The sequence below is a fragment of the Muntiacus reevesi genome, chromosome 12 (assembly GCF_963930625.1).
Source record: "Muntiacus reevesi chromosome 12, mMunRee1.1, whole genome shotgun sequence".
Classification (NCBI taxonomy): Eukaryota; Metazoa; Chordata; class Mammalia; order Artiodactyla; family Cervidae; genus Muntiacus; species Muntiacus reevesi.
The window spans coordinates 19,269,952-19,287,080 of record NC_089260.1 but is presented as its reverse complement, the minus strand read 5'-3'; the positions used below and the strand labels follow the sequence as shown (position 1 = coordinate 19,287,080).

General features: G+C 45.2%; 1 pseudogene; it reads right to left on the bottom strand.

The window, feature by feature from the left end:
- LOC136144711 (large ribosomal subunit protein eL8 pseudogene) overlaps positions 1 to 17,129 on the bottom strand; it is a 39,999-nt pseudogene extending 22,870 nt beyond the window's left edge.

Below are 17,129 nucleotides of genomic sequence, written 5' to 3'. Positions count from 1 at the left end.
ACTGAAGCCCGCACACTCTAGAGTCCATGCTCTGCGACAAGAAGACACCGCCGCACTAAGACCATGAGAAGATCACGCACCGCATCTAGAGAAAGCCCACACACAGCGACAAAGACCCAGCTCAGCCAAAAATAAATAAATAAAATTCTAAAAAGTACACATAATGCTCTGAATCCATCCACCACTAACCACCCAGTAATGGGAAAGAAATGAAACTATCAAAGACAGACAGATGGAGAGGGTGACCCCCTATCCACCAGGCAGCACCTCTGGCTGTGTGGCGAGAGAGAAGATAGAAGACAGCGAGGTGCCACGCCTCGGGGCAGGCACTGAGCGGAGTGGGTGCCCACACTATTACGGGGAGACACCTGCACAGTGGGGTGCGGGGAGCTAGCTGAGATTCGGAAGGAAATAGAAGCCCTACGGGGGCTCTACAGGGGCTAGGTATCAGAAGGTACCCAGGACGGGGGCATTCATTCCATTCAAAACGTCTTGGAGGAAGACCAGCTTATATTTGTACATGACTGAAGCAACGTCAACTCCATTGTTTGTTTCCATCAGCCTTTAGCTGGGAGATTGTTGTTGTTTAGTCGCTAAGTCGGAGTGTGTTGCCATTTCCTTCTCCAGGGGATCTTCCCCACCCAGGGATCAAACCCGTATCTCCTGCACTGACAGGTGGATTCTCTATCGCTGAACCACCAGGCAAGCCCAGAGGTGGGAGATTACATTAACACAAATACAAAAGCCCTTCCCTGGCTCTCTGCACCTCGGCAGCTTCCTCACTGGGTTAGCAGAAGGCAGTGACTGAGGGTGCTGCCTTCTACCCTCCTCATCAGGCACGTGTGGTCTTTGCACCTGCACTGGGTGTTCCAGCAACACTTACACTTGGCCCAGTGGTTTTCAGGTACTGAACTGCCACTTCTCAGGTCTCAGACCCCTTCTGGTGTTTGACACGTTGGCAACAACTGCCTTCCTGGATCAGCTGGCATTTCCTGGCACCCACTCTCGTTAAATTTATCAGCCTGCAGCAGCAGTGCAACCTGATGCTGAAAAGCGCGGGGCTTGCAAATCAGATGAGAGTTCAAATTTGCTTTCAGTTCCTAGTGGCCGTGTGAGTTTAGGCAAATGACTCCATCCCTCAGAGCCTTGTTGTTCTTTAGTTACTCAGTCATGTTCGACTCTTTGCAACCCCATGGACTGCAGCTCGCCAGGCCTCCCTGTCCTTCGCCGTCTCACTGAGCTCGCTCAAACTCATGCCCATTGAGTTGGTGATGCCATCCACCATCTCATCCTCTGTCGTCCCCTTCTCCTCCTGCCTTCAATCTTTCCCAGGATCAGGGTCTTTTCTAATGAGTCAGCTCTTTGCATCAGGTGGCCAAGGCATTGGAGCTTCAGCTTCTGCATCAGTCCTTCCGATACATATTCAGGACTGATATCCTTTAGGATTGACTGGTTTGATCTCCTTGCAGTCCAAGGGACTCTCAAGAGTCTTCTCCAACACCACAGTTCAAAAGCACGGGTTCTTTGGCATTCAGCCTACTTTATGGTCCAACTCTCACTTCCATACGTGACTACTGGAAAAACCATAGCTTTGACTAGACGGACTTCAGATCCTTTAACAAAAGGCTCTGTTTCCCTGTCAACAAAATGGGAATCGCCTGCACCTTCCAGCACTGAGGTGAGGATTGCAGGAAATAAAGGAGAAGTGTTTAGTGCATACTTGGCAGAGTGAGGGCTAGATAAAATTCAAGCTATTATTAGCTGGCCCTGCCTGGCACATCTAGGCCCTGCAGCTGCTCTTTTGAATCCCCACCCCTGTTTCTTCATTTCTCCCAGGCACTAGGTTTCAGGATTAGTGTTAGTTACTAATGTGTTGACATCTGGGTGGGGCACAGGTATGTTTAAAATTGCAGACCAGTTTGTGTCAAACTATTTCAGCAGTGCAGATTGTGGGGGCCACTGCCCCAGGCAACCAATTGTTGCTGTTTGGGGAGGTAATCTGAGTTGGGGCCAGTGTGGGGACACGGAGGCAGGGTCCCAAATGCTGGGCTCTGTGATTGGCACGGGGGAGTACGCTGACCTGGGCAAGAACTCTAAGGGAACCCACCCACAGGAAGGGGGGATCTGCTCCCTCTCTGTTCTCCACGTTCCAGTTGGGTAACTTTCAAGGGTTGGGGACAGCTGAGCCAGAAGCAGGAGGTACTAGGATTTGCGTTTTTGTGGTGTGTTTCTTTTTTTTTGGCACCAGGGAAACCAGACTTTAAACGACTGTTGTACCCACTCTTGCAAAACAGAACAAAACAAAAGCCACCACCACCGTGACCACAAGCCAGGCGTCTTTGGTTCGCCCTGAGCACACTGTCGACCTCTAAGGGCGTCACAGACACGGCCACCCTGACGACGGGGGCTGATGTTGGATGACCTCTGACAGGACTGGAATAAGCTCTGCTTGTCTTCCAGGCAGAAACAAAAGAGAGTTTGAGTCCTCTAGCTCAAAGGAAAACAGTCTTTTATCTCATTGAGGTCAGCCTCCTCCCTTCTTGCCTAGCACAAAAGGGTCAAAGGTGCCCAGGCTTATCTCTCAGCCAAAGCCAGCTTTTCTTTGCCGAAAGGGAGCTTTCAGAACTGAGCACTCGGGAACCAGATCATTCTTCCTGGAATCCCCTGGGGGCCAGTACCCTTGGGGCCTTCAGTTCAGTCAGTTCAGTCGCTCAGTTGTGTCCGACTCTTTGCGACCCCATGAATCGAAGCACGCCAGGCGTCCCTGTCCATCACCAACTCCTGGAGCTTACTCAAACTCATGTCCATTGAGTCAGTGATGCCATCCAGACATCTCATCCTCTGTCATGCCCTTCTCCTCCTGCCCTCAATCCCTCCCAGCATCAGGGTCTTTTCCAATGAGTCAACCCTTCGCATGAGGTGGCCAAAGTATTGGAGTTTCAGCTTCAGCATCAGTCCTTCCAATGAACACCCAGGACTGATCTCCTTTAGGATGGACTGGTTGGATCTCCTTGTAGTCCAAGGGACTCTCAAGAGTCTTCAACACCACAGTTCAAAAGCATCAATTTTTTGGTGCTCAGCTTTCTATATAGTCCAACACTCACATCCACACATGACCACTGGAAAAACCATAGCCTTGACCAGATGGACCTTTGTTGGCAAAGTAATGTCTCTGCTTTTTAATACGCTATCTAGATTGGCCATAACTTTCCTTCCAAGGAGTAAGCGTCTTTTAATTTCATGACTGCAATCACAATCTGCAGTCATTTTGGAGCCCCAAAAAATAAAGTCTGATTGTTTCCACTGTTTCCCCATCTATTTGCCATGAAGTGATGGGGCCTTAGAGCCCCCAAAACTCCTTCCCACCAGGAAGCATGGCGCTCCAGCCCCCAGTTTCATGAAAGTTGGTGTAATGTGGCCGCCGTGTGCACTATATCGCACTTCCTGTATGGAATCCAAACTGGAGCCTTCTGTTGAAAGGAAAGGGGGCAGAGGAAAAGGAAAGTGGGAAACTAAGAAAAAGGAAAATTCCCTGTGGCATTTCTAAGTGGTGATGTAATTATACACACAGATGTATTATCTCCTCTAAAAACAAAGCCTGTAACTTTATTTATTTCTTTATTTTGGCTTGAGATTAACTTTTCCCAAAAAATTTCCTAAGAGAATCCTTAGTTTTGTTTCCTCTCTTTCTTTCCCTTTCCCTCATCTGTCCTTAGTGTATTCTCTTTTGCTCCCCTCCACGGACATTTTTGGAGGCCAGCAAATCAGCCCTACTATGTAATAGCAGAGCTTGGATGGGGAAGTGAAGATGGACAGAAAAACCTTGCCCCAGCTTCAAATCTACACGGTATTCCCTGGTGGCTCAGTGGTAAAGAATTGATCCTTGGGTCGGGAAGATCCCCTGGAGAAGGGAATGGCAACCCACTCCAGTATTCTTACCTGGAGAATTTCTTGCACAGAGAAACCGCCTACAGCCCATAGGGTCACAGAGTCGGACACGACTGAGCAACTAAGCAATAATTCTAACAGCTGATGTCTCTGTCTTGGAATAGCAAGAGAAGTAGTGAGTCACTGGCTTGTGAGTCTTCTCATGCTTTAGTGCTCAAGCCTACCAGCTCTCTGTGGGTCTCTTGGGGTGATCTCAGAAGTAGCCCACTTGACCCAGGCCTCTCTGCTCTGTCCCTCCTACACAGGTCTGGAGTGACTAGAGTGCTGACATCAGGCCATAAGCAGTTACTATGGATAAGCCTGAGTACAGTATATGAGGGCCCTGGGCTGGAGCTCCCTAATGACCAGGCAACGTGCAGCTGAGCCCAAGAGACCTGGAAAAGGGACAATTTAAAAAAAAAATCCAGAGTCTGCCCATCCACAAGTCCTTGGGCATGTGAAATGAAATTCATATTTCATGGCAAGACAAGAAAAATGTAAACCTTCAGATTCTGCTCTAGGGGAATTCCTTAGCAGTCCAGTGGTGAGGACTCCATGCTTCCACTGCAGGAAACACAGGTTCAATCTCTGGTTGGGGAATTAAGGTCCTACAAGCCAAGTGGCATGGCAAAAAAAAAAAAAAAACCTCTGCACATTGTGTATCTGCATTAAGCATCAACCAGACACCCCTCCAGCCCCAAGCCCACCCCCAACCCCCACCAATTATCAGCAATACCTGCTTAGCCATAAAGAGCAACATTCTCCGAGCGTCAACAACTCCTTAGAGATAACATTCTTTCTTGATCTTGTAAGGGGTCACATGACCCACCACGAAGATGCTTGGATATGGATTAAAGTAAACCATCAATAAAACATCATTTGATGTACAGCCCTCTGTCTCAAAAAACTTATGTGTCTTGACTTTCAACTAGTGCAACAGTTCTTGGAGCTTTCTGAGATACTCTTCTCAACTTGTAATGCTCAAATTTGGCTCGAATAGAATTTTCCATTCCTTTCTTAGATTGACTGATTAATTTTTCATCAACATGTACCTTCTTTAAGAGGTGAACTACAAAGTAGAAACTTCTCCTCATAGAGGGGCTGGGCTGCATCTGAGGGCTCCCTACCCCAAGGGAAGACTCCAGAATCCCCTTGGCCTGCAGGGAAGCAAGATCTAGAATTTCCCTGGGGCTTCTCCTGGGCCACTCGTGGTGTGTCTCAGCTTCAGCTTTGGAGGAGAGGCACCAGAATGATGTGAGATCCTTCCCCTGCTTCCATGTATCTGCTCCCACCCAAGAAGGAGAAAGCTTTCCTTCTCTTCCCTATGGGACCCCTAGACACAGGTAACTTTAATTTATCACTTCTTTTTCTCTGAGTATTAGCAGTCACAACATAACCAAACCAGGAAGTTTGTTGTTGTTGTTATGAAGACATTTTTTATTTAAACAGTTAAAGGCAAACAAAGGTGATTCATTGGAAAAGACCCTGATGTTGGGAAAGATTGAGGGCAGGAGGAGAAGGGGTTGACAGAGGATGAGATGAATGGATGGCATCACCAACTCAATGGACAGGAGCTTGAGCAAACTCAGGGAGATAGTGAAGGGCAGGGAAGCCTGGCGTGCTGTAGTCCGTGGGGTCACAAAGAGTCAGACACAACCTAGCGACTGAACAACAACAATAAGGGCATAGAAGAACTTCTCCAAACTGTTTGCTCAGAGGACCAAGCTTGAACTTCAATCTTTGAAGGATTCTTGGAATATTGTTCAGGTGGGCACAGAATCCCCACTTATCACACAGGGTTTTTGAACTTTGCTGCCTGGCCCCTCCACACATGTCAAATAGACAACCCAAGAAAATGAAAGGCTCGTGAAGCTCAATCAAAAAATTATTTGGAAAAAAAATTGTCTGAGGGGCTTCCCTGATGGTCCAGTGGTTAAGAATCCACCTTGCAAAGGGATCCACCAGTCTGATCCCTGGTCTGGGAAGACCCCGTATGCTGAGAAGCAACTCAGCTTGTGGGTCACAACTACTGAAGCCCGCACGCTCTAGAGACCCTGCTCCACAGCAAGAGAAGCCACTGTAATGAGAAGCCTGCACACTGCAACTAGAGAATATCCCCCTCTCGCCACAGTTAGAGAGAGCTGGTGCACAGCAATGAAGATCCAGCACAGCCATAAATAAATAACCATTATCTGAGAAGAAACAGAAAGAGTAACAAGATTGCAGAGGGCCATGATGAATCACACCAACAGCAGCTCACATTGTTTTCCCTGCAGGCACTGTGCCCTCTCTACTAACGGATTATCCCAAATTGACTATCACCACACCCTGTTTAGCCCATTTTACAATTCATGAATCAGAGACAGGGTAAGATAATGGCCCAAGGTGAAGTTCTAGAGTCACTCAGCCAGGTTCAAATCCTGACTCCATCAGTCCCAGGCAGTGTGGACCTTAGGCAAACTACCTAACTATGCCCCTGCCTCAGTCTCCTCGTCTGTTGTTGTTCAGTTGCTCAGTCGTGTCCAACTCTTTGTGATCGCATGGATTGCAGCACGCCAGGCCTCCTTGTCCTTCACTATCTCCTGGAGCTTGCTCAAACTCATGTCCATCGAGTAAGTGATGCCATCCAACCCTCCCGTCCTCTGTCATCCCCTTCTCCTCCTGCCTTCAATCTTTCACAGCATCAGGGTCTTTTCCAATGAGTCAGTTCTTTGCATTAAGTGGCCACAGTATTGGAGCTTCAGCTTCAGTATCAGTCCTTCCAGTGAATATTCAGGATTGCTTTCCTTTAGGATTGACTGGTTTGATCTCCTCATGTAGAAGGGGGTTTAATAATATTAGTACCCAGAGTTGCTTCGAAGAGGGAGATAGACACAAAACGCTTAGGGCAGTGTTTGCACACAATAAATAATGTTTTTATCATTGCCACCTAACTGTTGGCCCAGCTGGCACGCTGGAATTAGGCCCAAGTTATCCAGCCACCAAGGCCTCTGGCTCCGGTCTGTCCGGGTAGATTTGAGGAAGCAAGAAGCCTGCTGACAAAGCCCAAACATAGCCTGACTTCTCCAGCTCCGAGTGGCTCAAGCTGGTCCAGGTCTCCGCTCTCACACGGAGGTGGAGGTGGAGCCGAAGTTCAGACACTCTCTGACTCATCAGCAGCACTGAGCCTCAAACTCACAGAAGAAACCTGCGAGTGTCCGTCTTTCCCCGCAGCCACCAGCCAGCTTGTGAGGCCAAACTCCACTCCGAGAACCAACTCAGAGGCCATTGCTGTACCTTTCAGCCTGGTGTCCTGCCAAGCCCTGTGCTTGAGGCGGCCTCATTCTCCAGCCCTGGCCTCTCGGGCACCGCTCTTTTCCATGAACAATTCAATGAGTTCTTTCTTCAGCCCAGCCATGCATCAGTGAGGCCCGACACGGGCTTGGCTCAGCACCTCGTCAGTGTGATTGCTGGACTCGACACCAGTAGGGGGGCCCCCCTCCCTTCTGGGGGCTGCTCTTTCCTGGGTATTCCCTGGGCTGGTACCCTCACCCTGGCAACTACTCCCCAGGGACTTCTGTGATTGTTGTTAAAGCAACTGCTTCTCCCCCTCCTCCACCCCAACACCTCACTGTCAGGCTGGGCTTCCTTGATCTCGGGGGAAATAGACCTGGAGTTCAAGCTCATGTTGCTGCTTCATGGAGACGCTCAAAAGACACCAAGGGAAACCCAGCCTTTCAAGGCGGTTGTGAGGTGTGGCGATATTTATGTAGACTGGTTAGCACAAGGCCAGCAAACTATAGACATGAGTTAAAGAACCTAGATCAGGGTCCCCAACCCAGGGCGGTGGACAAGTCTGGTCCGTGGCCTGTTAGGAGTCAGGCTGCCCAGCAGGAGGTGAGTGGTGGAAAAGCTTTTTACATATCAAAATGTAATAATAATAAAATTATAGTGCACAATAAATGTAATGTGTTTGAATCATCTCAAAACAACCCCCCCAACTCCATCAATGAAAATATTACCTTCCACTAAACTGATCCTTGGTGCCAAAAAGCCTGGGGACCACTGAACTAGGGTGCTATTGTTATTATTTGCCATGCAATCAAGCTAAAAGCAGTTCCAATAAAGCAGAACAGGAAGACTGAAACTTCACCTCCCAGAATGTTGCTCTCTAACTGTGATGAACTTTTCCTTCTCTAGGCTGCTTATGAAGTTCAATGCCAATTGGGTTCCCCTACAGGGACTTCTTGGCATGGGAGAGGAAACACATAGGTGATTTGTTCCATAATTTGCTTAGGGTGATCCTTTCTTAGAGAAGAAGGCAAATAAATTGAATGGGTGGGTGGAGTTGTGGGGATGCACTAGGTATTTGGGAGGAGCATGTAACATTGTTGGTTGCAGAAAGTAAGGGTGAGGAGGGGTGAGGGCAGAGCAAATGTGAAAAATGGGAAGGGTGTTCCAAGGGCGCCTTCATCTACTTTGCAGCATGGCGCAGGACCACGTTGACAGCCCCATTCCCTCCTCCATCTTCAGGAAGTCCTATGAGATAGAATATTATTACCCCATTTTCACTTGAGAACAATGAGGGGAGTGGCTGGACAACTTCCCTAAGGTTCAAAAGCTGTCAAGAAGCACTGAGCACTGAGATTCAAGCCAGGTCAGCCTGAGCCAGAGCTTTCATGCATTTTTCCCAGATTGCTGCCTTTGCCATTGTGGTCCTGGGGTAGGGAAAGCAAGAATGATCTGGAAATGAGGTAGCCTGATTTCCATTGTGACTTCCCTGGTGGCTCAGATGGTAAAGCGTCTGCCTGCAATGCGGGAGACCTGGGTTCAATCCCTGGGTTGGGAAGATCCCCTGGAGAAGGAAATGGCAATCTACACCAGTATTCTTGCCTAGAAAATCCCAGACGGAGGAACCTGGTAGGCTACAGTCCATTGGGTCGCAAACATTCAGATTTCTATTTCCTGATCCAAACTACCAGAGGTGAGAAAGTACTTTCTTCACCCCAGCACAGGGCCTGGCTATCACTGGCTCCCAGCAAACACTGAATGGGGCCAATGAGAACTGAGTTCAGGTAAGCTGCAGCCAGGCCCTGGCAGTAGAGCAAACACCCACACCAGAGATACTGTTTCATCTTTTCTAAACGCTCTTCATTTGCTTCTTCCATGAGGATCTAGATTCAGGAGCCTAGAGGAAAATGTAATTGCATAGTTTGTTTGGGAATCATTAATTTTCATTTATTTATTTAAAGAGACAAGATAAGAGTTCCCATAAGATGCCTATAAAAATAAGTTGGGCATAAATAATGTATAGTCGCTAATTCATATATAATTTACAATTCATGCTTAATGATTTTTTTTTCATTCTAAAATTCTTAGAATTTATACTTACATTTGGGGGCTAGAAAGGATCTTGACATTTTTATGATCAAACCCCGCATTTTTCAGATGGGAAAGTTAAGACACAATAGCATGTGTCTTGTCTAAGGCCAGGATCCATGGTACAACAGAGCTGGTTAGAAGGCCAGGGCACTTCCTATAGGTCACAGTTTTTCAAATTGTGGAGAATAAGCCACTAGCAGGTAGTAAAATTAATTTTATGTTACAACCAACTTTTTTTATTTTTAAGATATTTTTAAGAGAAATTAAAATTTTCATCTTTTAGAGCAGTTTTAGGTTAACAAAAATTTCACAGAAGTGACATTTGTTAATTGACAAACTGATACTGATACACAATTATTAACTAAAGTCCATTTCTTATGTTAGGGTTCACTGTGCTATCCTAAGGGTTTGGACAAATAAACAAATTTCATGTGTCCATCATTATCATATCATATAGCATACATCACTGCCCTGAAACTGTCCTGTGCTCCATCTATTCATCCCTTCCCCATTCCTCCTGGACCTCTAATTCAATTTTTTTACACACAAGATAGAATAAAAAAAAAAAAATCATAGTGCATACCTCATAGTATGGATATTAGTTCTTGAAACTTTTAGCTATTTGTAAATATGCATGTATTGGGGTTAAAATATAAAATATATTTCTTATTATGGATTGAAGAGAAAAAAAAGAGCTTGACGAACGTGGCTGTAAACTATCTTTTACTTAAAATTCTAGGGAATAAATCCAGAAAGTGAATACACAGGTGGAACATTTCATATATGAAACCAAAACAAGAAAGACATATAACCAAGAGACATTAAGAAAATAAACAAGCATACAAAAACGCTCTGAAGAATGAGTACCAAGAGGTCAGAAAGTTGCTGTTTTTCCCCAAATCAGTTTTGATTTTAGTTTTTTCATTGGGACTGCAAATCATTCAGATTTGAAGACTTTAAGGGTCTCAAACTTTAAGGCTTCCCTGGTGGCTCAGACTTTTAAGAATCTGCTTGCAGTACAGGAGACCTGGGTTCAATCCCTGGGTGAGGAAGATCCCCTGGAGAAGGGAATGGCTACCCACTCCAGTATTCTTGCCTGGAGAATCCCATGAATGGAGGAGCCTGGCAGGCTACAGTCCATGAGGTCGCAAAGAGTTGGACACAACTGAGCGACTATCACTATCACTTTTTAAGGACCTCAGAGGATAAGATACGGTTAAGTGTGGAAGGGTGGGGGAGGGGGTAGGAGCAAGGGCTGCATCCTTGCAAATTGATTCTGTTCAAAGTTTCCAAAAATGTTAACTCTGGATGGTGATCAACAGGGAAAAATTTCTTTTCTGGAGGGTTTTTGAGGTTTGTTTGGCTCTGCAGCTTCACAGTTCTCAGGTTTTCATTACAAACATCACGGAACAGGGACTCTGTTGTATTTAACTTCATGTCATGCCAGGTGTCTGAAGAGTTCTAAAAAATTTGAATTTATGCATGAGTTAAGAGTCTTCTATTTTTAAAAATCTCCTTTCCATGTATATCAGTGCTTCATCTGTCCAGGAGACATGTGGAATCTAGAGATACCAGGGTGTCTCAGAGATAATCCTGATTTCAAACTCGGAATCACATCTCCCTGTTATGTGGCCTGCAGGTTTGAATACCAGGTTCTACTACTGATCTCTATGTGAGCCTGAAGAGGCATTCTCTCCTAGTATGCTTAAAAATGATATATAAAAACTCCATATTAAGTGATGCAAAGATTATATTAAGAGCTGCTCTTTCTATGAGTAATGTGCTGGGCTAAGCCTTTTGCATGTGCCTCTAATCCCATCAAGAATCCTATGACAGGGAAATTATTGTACTCATTTAACAGTTGAATAAATCTAATCTCAGAAAGCTTAAGGAACATGCCTAACACCACCCAGCAAGATAACGCTTAAGAAAGATTGGAACCCAGGCCAGAAAGAGCCTGGGTCTATTCTTCTGGGTGTCTTCAGGGCCTAACACACGACTTGGTAAGTACTACATGCTCTGTAGATGTTTTCTGAAGGAATGACCGATGGATGTACAAAGGCTCAGCAAAGATTTGGGGATGGGTAAGACACGACAACTGGTATTGCAATAATAATATATATACAATATAATAGCATAATATACTACTACTACTTCTATAACTGTTATTCATGGAACACATTTGTGACAGACAATTAAAGGTTAAAATATTAAAATATTTTTTAAAAGGTTAAAATTAAAGGTTAAAATATGCAGAATGTTCATAAAGGAATTAACATGGTATATGTCAGTGTTACTAACATTGTTACACATCACTTTAAAGGGAGTTATCATTATAGCAAAAGAGCAGAAAGTTAGGATCTCTTCCAATCCACACACTGGGTGTTTCTTCGGAACCATATTGAACAGGTCCCACCGAGGGCCAGCCCTTTCAGCAGTGAACCAACTCCAAACTGGTTTCTCCTTCCCTCTCTTTTTCAGGTGGGTGCTGGTTAATCCCTGTATTACATAAGGAGACCTCCGCGTGCTTTTCGGTGTGAGGGAGGGTGGGGGTTGCCTTTTTTGTGCTCGCACCTATTTTGCATAACGTACTCTTCTCTTTGGGGCTGAACTAAGAAAGAAGCCCTGTGGTCTGGCGGCGGCAGCTGGAAGGAGAGGGTGATGACTCAGCCGGGCTCTGAGTGGAACGGTGCAGGCAGCTCTGGGGAGCATCGTGGTCGGCTTCCCCTAAGTCACGTGGGGGCTGACAGAGCTCTGAGCAGAACAAGACTGACAGGCAGCCTTGGCGGGGAGATGGAGAGCAAGAAGCTTGTCTGTGGAGGGACCTGGTCAGGCTGTCTCAGTGGCCTCGGGGATCTCATGAGGAAGTTCTGGGGAACAGGATCATGTGGCATCATCCTAGTACTGAAAGTTCTTTGTGACCCGTAATAGTATTTTTTTAAGTGGGAAAGTACCAGGTATTGTACATGGGTCCAGGTAAGATCTGAAGCCTATAGCCTAGAAATTAAACTTCCAGATGGTAATGAATCCTTCATGAAGCCCATGCCACAGGTAGGAATATTACACATAATTTTTAGAAATAGAGCACTTCATCACAACCATAAGTCTTCAATCTAGTGGTCCCACTATTGAACTCAGTATCAGTATACTCTGAAAGGGGACTCATAAAAGTAGCATATGAAGTCACTGTTGCTTCTAATGACTTGGGAGTTTCTCATCAAGTATTCTCACAGAAGAGATTTAGAATGTATTCATTCACTCAATCTTCAATTTATTATCCTTTAAAAATTATCTATATTCTCTGAGGTAAAGTTGACGGTGACCTGAGTAGATAGAGATCTTGGGAAAGTCTGTAAAACATGAATAAAAATTCCTTGTCTGTATTCTTAGAACTTTAAAAAAATTCACATGAGAGAATGTGTGGAAAGTTTTTGGTAAGTGGTAAAACATGATATGAACTTACTACATTTTACCTATTAAAGAAACTGAGACACAGAGTGAGCAAAAAATTTCCCCAAAGTCATAATTAGCTAAAAGAGAGGGTCAAAGATAGATATAAATTCAGGTGACTGGACACATTACAGGCTGGAGTTAATTCAGCAAAACAACTTCCTTTTTGCAGCCAGGATGTGGGTGACTGTAAGAAGCATCCGTCCAACTGAGGTTAAAAAGGGGTACTTACTAAGAGTATACAGGCTTTCCTGCTGGCTCAGGTGGTAAGGAATCACCTGGAGACCCAGGCGACCTAGGTTCAATCCCTGGGTCAGGAAGATGCCGTGGAGAAGGGAATGGCTACCCACTCCAGTATTCTTGCCTGTAGAATTCCATGGACAGAGGACCCTGGCAGGCTACAGTCCACAGGGTCACAAAGAGTTGGACATGACTGAATGACTAACACCTTCACTTCACCACTTCACTAAGAGTGCACAGAGATCTCACGGGCTCCAAGGACAGAAAGCAAAGTGTTGCTCAGCTTCACTCAAATTGGCCAGAGAACTGAGGAGCCCTGAGAAACAGGGTAGCTCTTCCCTATGCCTCTTCGTCTCTGCTTCTGCACCAGCTTTCACCTTTCCTCTGTTTTGCCTTCACCCTGTTTTGCTGTTCACTCTGGACTTCACCCTCCATTTTGCGGTTCACCCTAGACTTCCCCCATGGCCACTAAGCTCCAGGACCCAGACTCAACTAAAAACACACTGAAGTTCTTTAGGGAGAAAGGGACTAGCCTGGCTCTTCTGAGAAAGAACCTGAGCCATACAAGTCATTTCTGAGCAAATGACTGGGTTTGTTCCTGTTGGCTCAGGTGTGTGCCATCCCAGGTCCAATCATCTGTGAATTTCCCCACCTCCACCTCCCTAGAAGTCGCATTATCTTATGTTATCTCATGCAGCTCTATCATCCAGAGAGCTGTGGGTGGCAATGGTGCCAAATTGCCTGGCTGGATGTTATCACATAAAGAGAGGAACTATTTATAGGGAGACTGCACTTGGGATGATTTTATGATGTATTTCAGTTATGAAATATAAGACCCAAATTTCCTGGTCAAAAAAAAAAAAAAAAACATTTCAAGGGAATTCTCTGGCAGTCCAGTGGTTAGGAACCCACGCTTTCACTGTGGAGGGCCTGGGTTCAATCCCTGGGCAGAGAATTGAGATTCCACAAGCCACATGGTACAATCAAAAAAGACAACAAAACAATTCATCTTAATATCGTTTTGGGCTCTGAAGATAGATGTTTATGTACACAAGATATGGTCACAAATAAATGTAATACAAGACAGCCTATGAAAGCCTCTTTAAAATCATTTAAGAAACTTACAAAATTACAGGGAAATACAGAAAAGGATTATAGGGGTTAATAACAGCCTTTCTTTAAGGTGTGCTATTTGGCATGTGGATTATTTTGCACTAAAGGCAATGGAGGCCTTGTAGGCTTAAGAGAAACTACTGCCCCTCCCTTACCTACCTAGAAGAATTAAAATTGGGGATTTTTTCCAGAAAAAGAGTTATTATCGAGATAAATTTTATCTAAGTGGCCCTATCTATATGGCAGAGTAGACATCTAATTCCCAGCCATCTACTCTTCTTATCATCCTGGAATCTCCCTCCTTTCCTTGGAAGTTCCTATCCCATTCCTCAACTCCTTTATGCCTCATTCTATGTTTCTGTCTCAACCTTTCCTGGAAGTGGGGTTTCCATATGTACAAGTTAAGATATTATTTTCTCTTGTTCTCCTGTCTTACATCAGTCTCATTCTTAGACCAGGCAGAAGAACCTAGAAGGGTAGGTTAAGCTTTTCCTCCTCCATGACAGTTTTATAACTCCTAGGGGAGCCAGGGACTTCCCACGTAAAGAATCTTCCTAACGGTAAGGAATCTACCTGCCAGTGTAGGAGATGCAAGAGATATGGATTCAGTTCTGGGCCTGGGAAGATCCCCTGGAGGAGGAAATGACAACCCACTCCGGTATTCTTGCCTGGGAAATCCCATGGACAGAGGAGCCTGGTGGGCTTCACTCCATGGAGTCACAAAGAGTAGGACACAATTGAGCAAGAACACGCACAGGGAAGGCAGAAAACTTTCCCTGAGTAAGCACTGTTTAAAATATGTCTTGAAGTGCTCATTACATTTTTACAGAGTGAGGTGGCAGAGGTCAGGAGGACAAATGTGAAGCAGTGGGAAAGGATAATTGGAGGAGTGAAACTACATGTGTGTTCTGAGAGGGCAAAAGCTTTCATGTGGCTGAAGAGCAGGGTGTAGGAGGGAGAAAAAGAAGCCAGCATGGGTTGACAGGTCTCAAGTATATGCCAGACATTTTCAGATATCACCTCATTTAGTCCTTTCAGCAGTCCTTGAGGTGGCGTCTATTGCTGCTATTTTACCAAGGATACCGAGGCCATAAACCTTCCCTCCATCTTCATGCAGTGCTGAGGACGAGGTGGAGAGGACGGCAGAGAGTAGATGAGGAGAGGTTGCCCACCAGGTAACCAGTCCACACTCAACTCGGGAAGCACTGGGATGGAAGTCATGCAAGGATTCTGAGCAAGGAATGGCATGATCGCCTCTGACTTTTAGAAAAACAACACTACTGGTAATGGAAGAATTAGAGTATTTTTCTCTCCTTCATTCAATTAAAAATAATTAATATATTGAAATTTTCCTGTGGGACAAGACTATATACCAAACCCATGGGAAAAAATGTTTAGGACTAGCCAAATCTCAAGAAATTTATAGTCTATGTGTGCATATAATATAGCTTATCTATGCCTTTCTCTACATACATATGTAATTAATTTAGTTAGCTAATTGATTTTTGGTTGTGCCATGAGGCTTGCTGGATCTTAGTTCTCCGACCAAAGATTGAAGCAGAGATCTGGCAGTGAAAATCCCAAGTTCCAACAGTCAGACCACCAGGGAATTCCCTCTATATATTTTATAATACACACACACACACACACACACACACATACAGAAAAGTATATAACAAGAGAGTTAAACATTTATATTTGAGTTATCTTTTAGCTCACAAAAACAGTATGATAACATTTTTCTTTAAAAATATTATCTATAAATTCTGGACATGAATCCTTTATTAGATATATAATTTGCAAACATTTCCTACCATTTTGTGAGTTAATTTTTATTCTGTTGATAGTGTCTTTTGATGCTCAAAAGTTTTTAATTTTCAATAAGTCCAGTTTGTCTGGTTTCTTTCTTTCTTTTTTTTTTTTTTTTTGCCTATTTCTTTGGTGTCTTATCCAAGAAGCCACTGCCAAATCCACTGCCATGAAGATTTTTCCTAATTTTTCTTCAAGTTTTTTTCTGTTTGTTTGTTTTACATTCAGTTCTTTGATCCATTTGACTAATTTTTGTTTGTTTGTTTTGACTGAATGAGAAATTTTATTACTTTTATGTAGACTTTTCCAGCTTGGCAATGGGCTTTCCTGGGGGCTCAGCAGTAAAGAATCCTCCCTCAATACAGAAGAGGCGGGCTCGATCCCTGGGTTGGGAAGATCCCCTGGAGAAAAAAAATGGCAACCCACTCCAGTATCTTTGCCTGGAGAATCCCATGGACAGAGAAGCCTGGTGGGCTACAGCTCCTGGGGTTGCAAAAGAGTTGGATGTGACTTAGTGACAAAACAACAAAGTCCACTGACTTTGGACCCAGGAAGTTGCCTCCCCAGTAATGACAGATCTTGTCTTATCTGTCATTATAATTGGTCCTGATGGCTTCCACCAGCTTAGCCAGAGTGCCCTTGTCTTCCGAGTTGACTTGTGTGAAGGCAACAGTGCAGGTCTTCTTGTGGAACACACACACCACCCAGCCTGTCCTTTCCCTCGATGACACAGTAGGGAACCCCCATCTTACAACACAGGGCAGGCAGGAAACCCACCAGTTCAATGGGTTCACGTCATGGGCGACCACCACCAGCTGAGCCTCCTAGCTCTCCTCCAAGGTGGGGACAGAATCAACGCCTGCTCAAAAGATAGATGGTTCTTAGTGGGGACGTCCCCTTGGCCTGCAGCTTTTGTCTCAGCTCGGGCCAGCAACTTCTGCTGCCTCTCTTACTTCATCTCCGGTCTGCACTTGTGGGCCAGCTTAAGGAGATGAGTAGCTGTCTGGCAGTCCAAGACCTGGCTGAATAGGTTAATCACGGGAGGCACTCTCAGCCGCTTATATAAGGTACTACATGCCACTGCAGGGGAATGTAGCTGGGCCACTTTGTGAAGCGGGTGAGGTCCTTTTAGGGCTGGATGTCCAATCCACTTTCTCAGCCTCCTGATTCTTCATGAGAGCAGGGGCCTGGCCTATCTTTTGCCCCTCAGCCTTCTTTCCCCTCGGCAT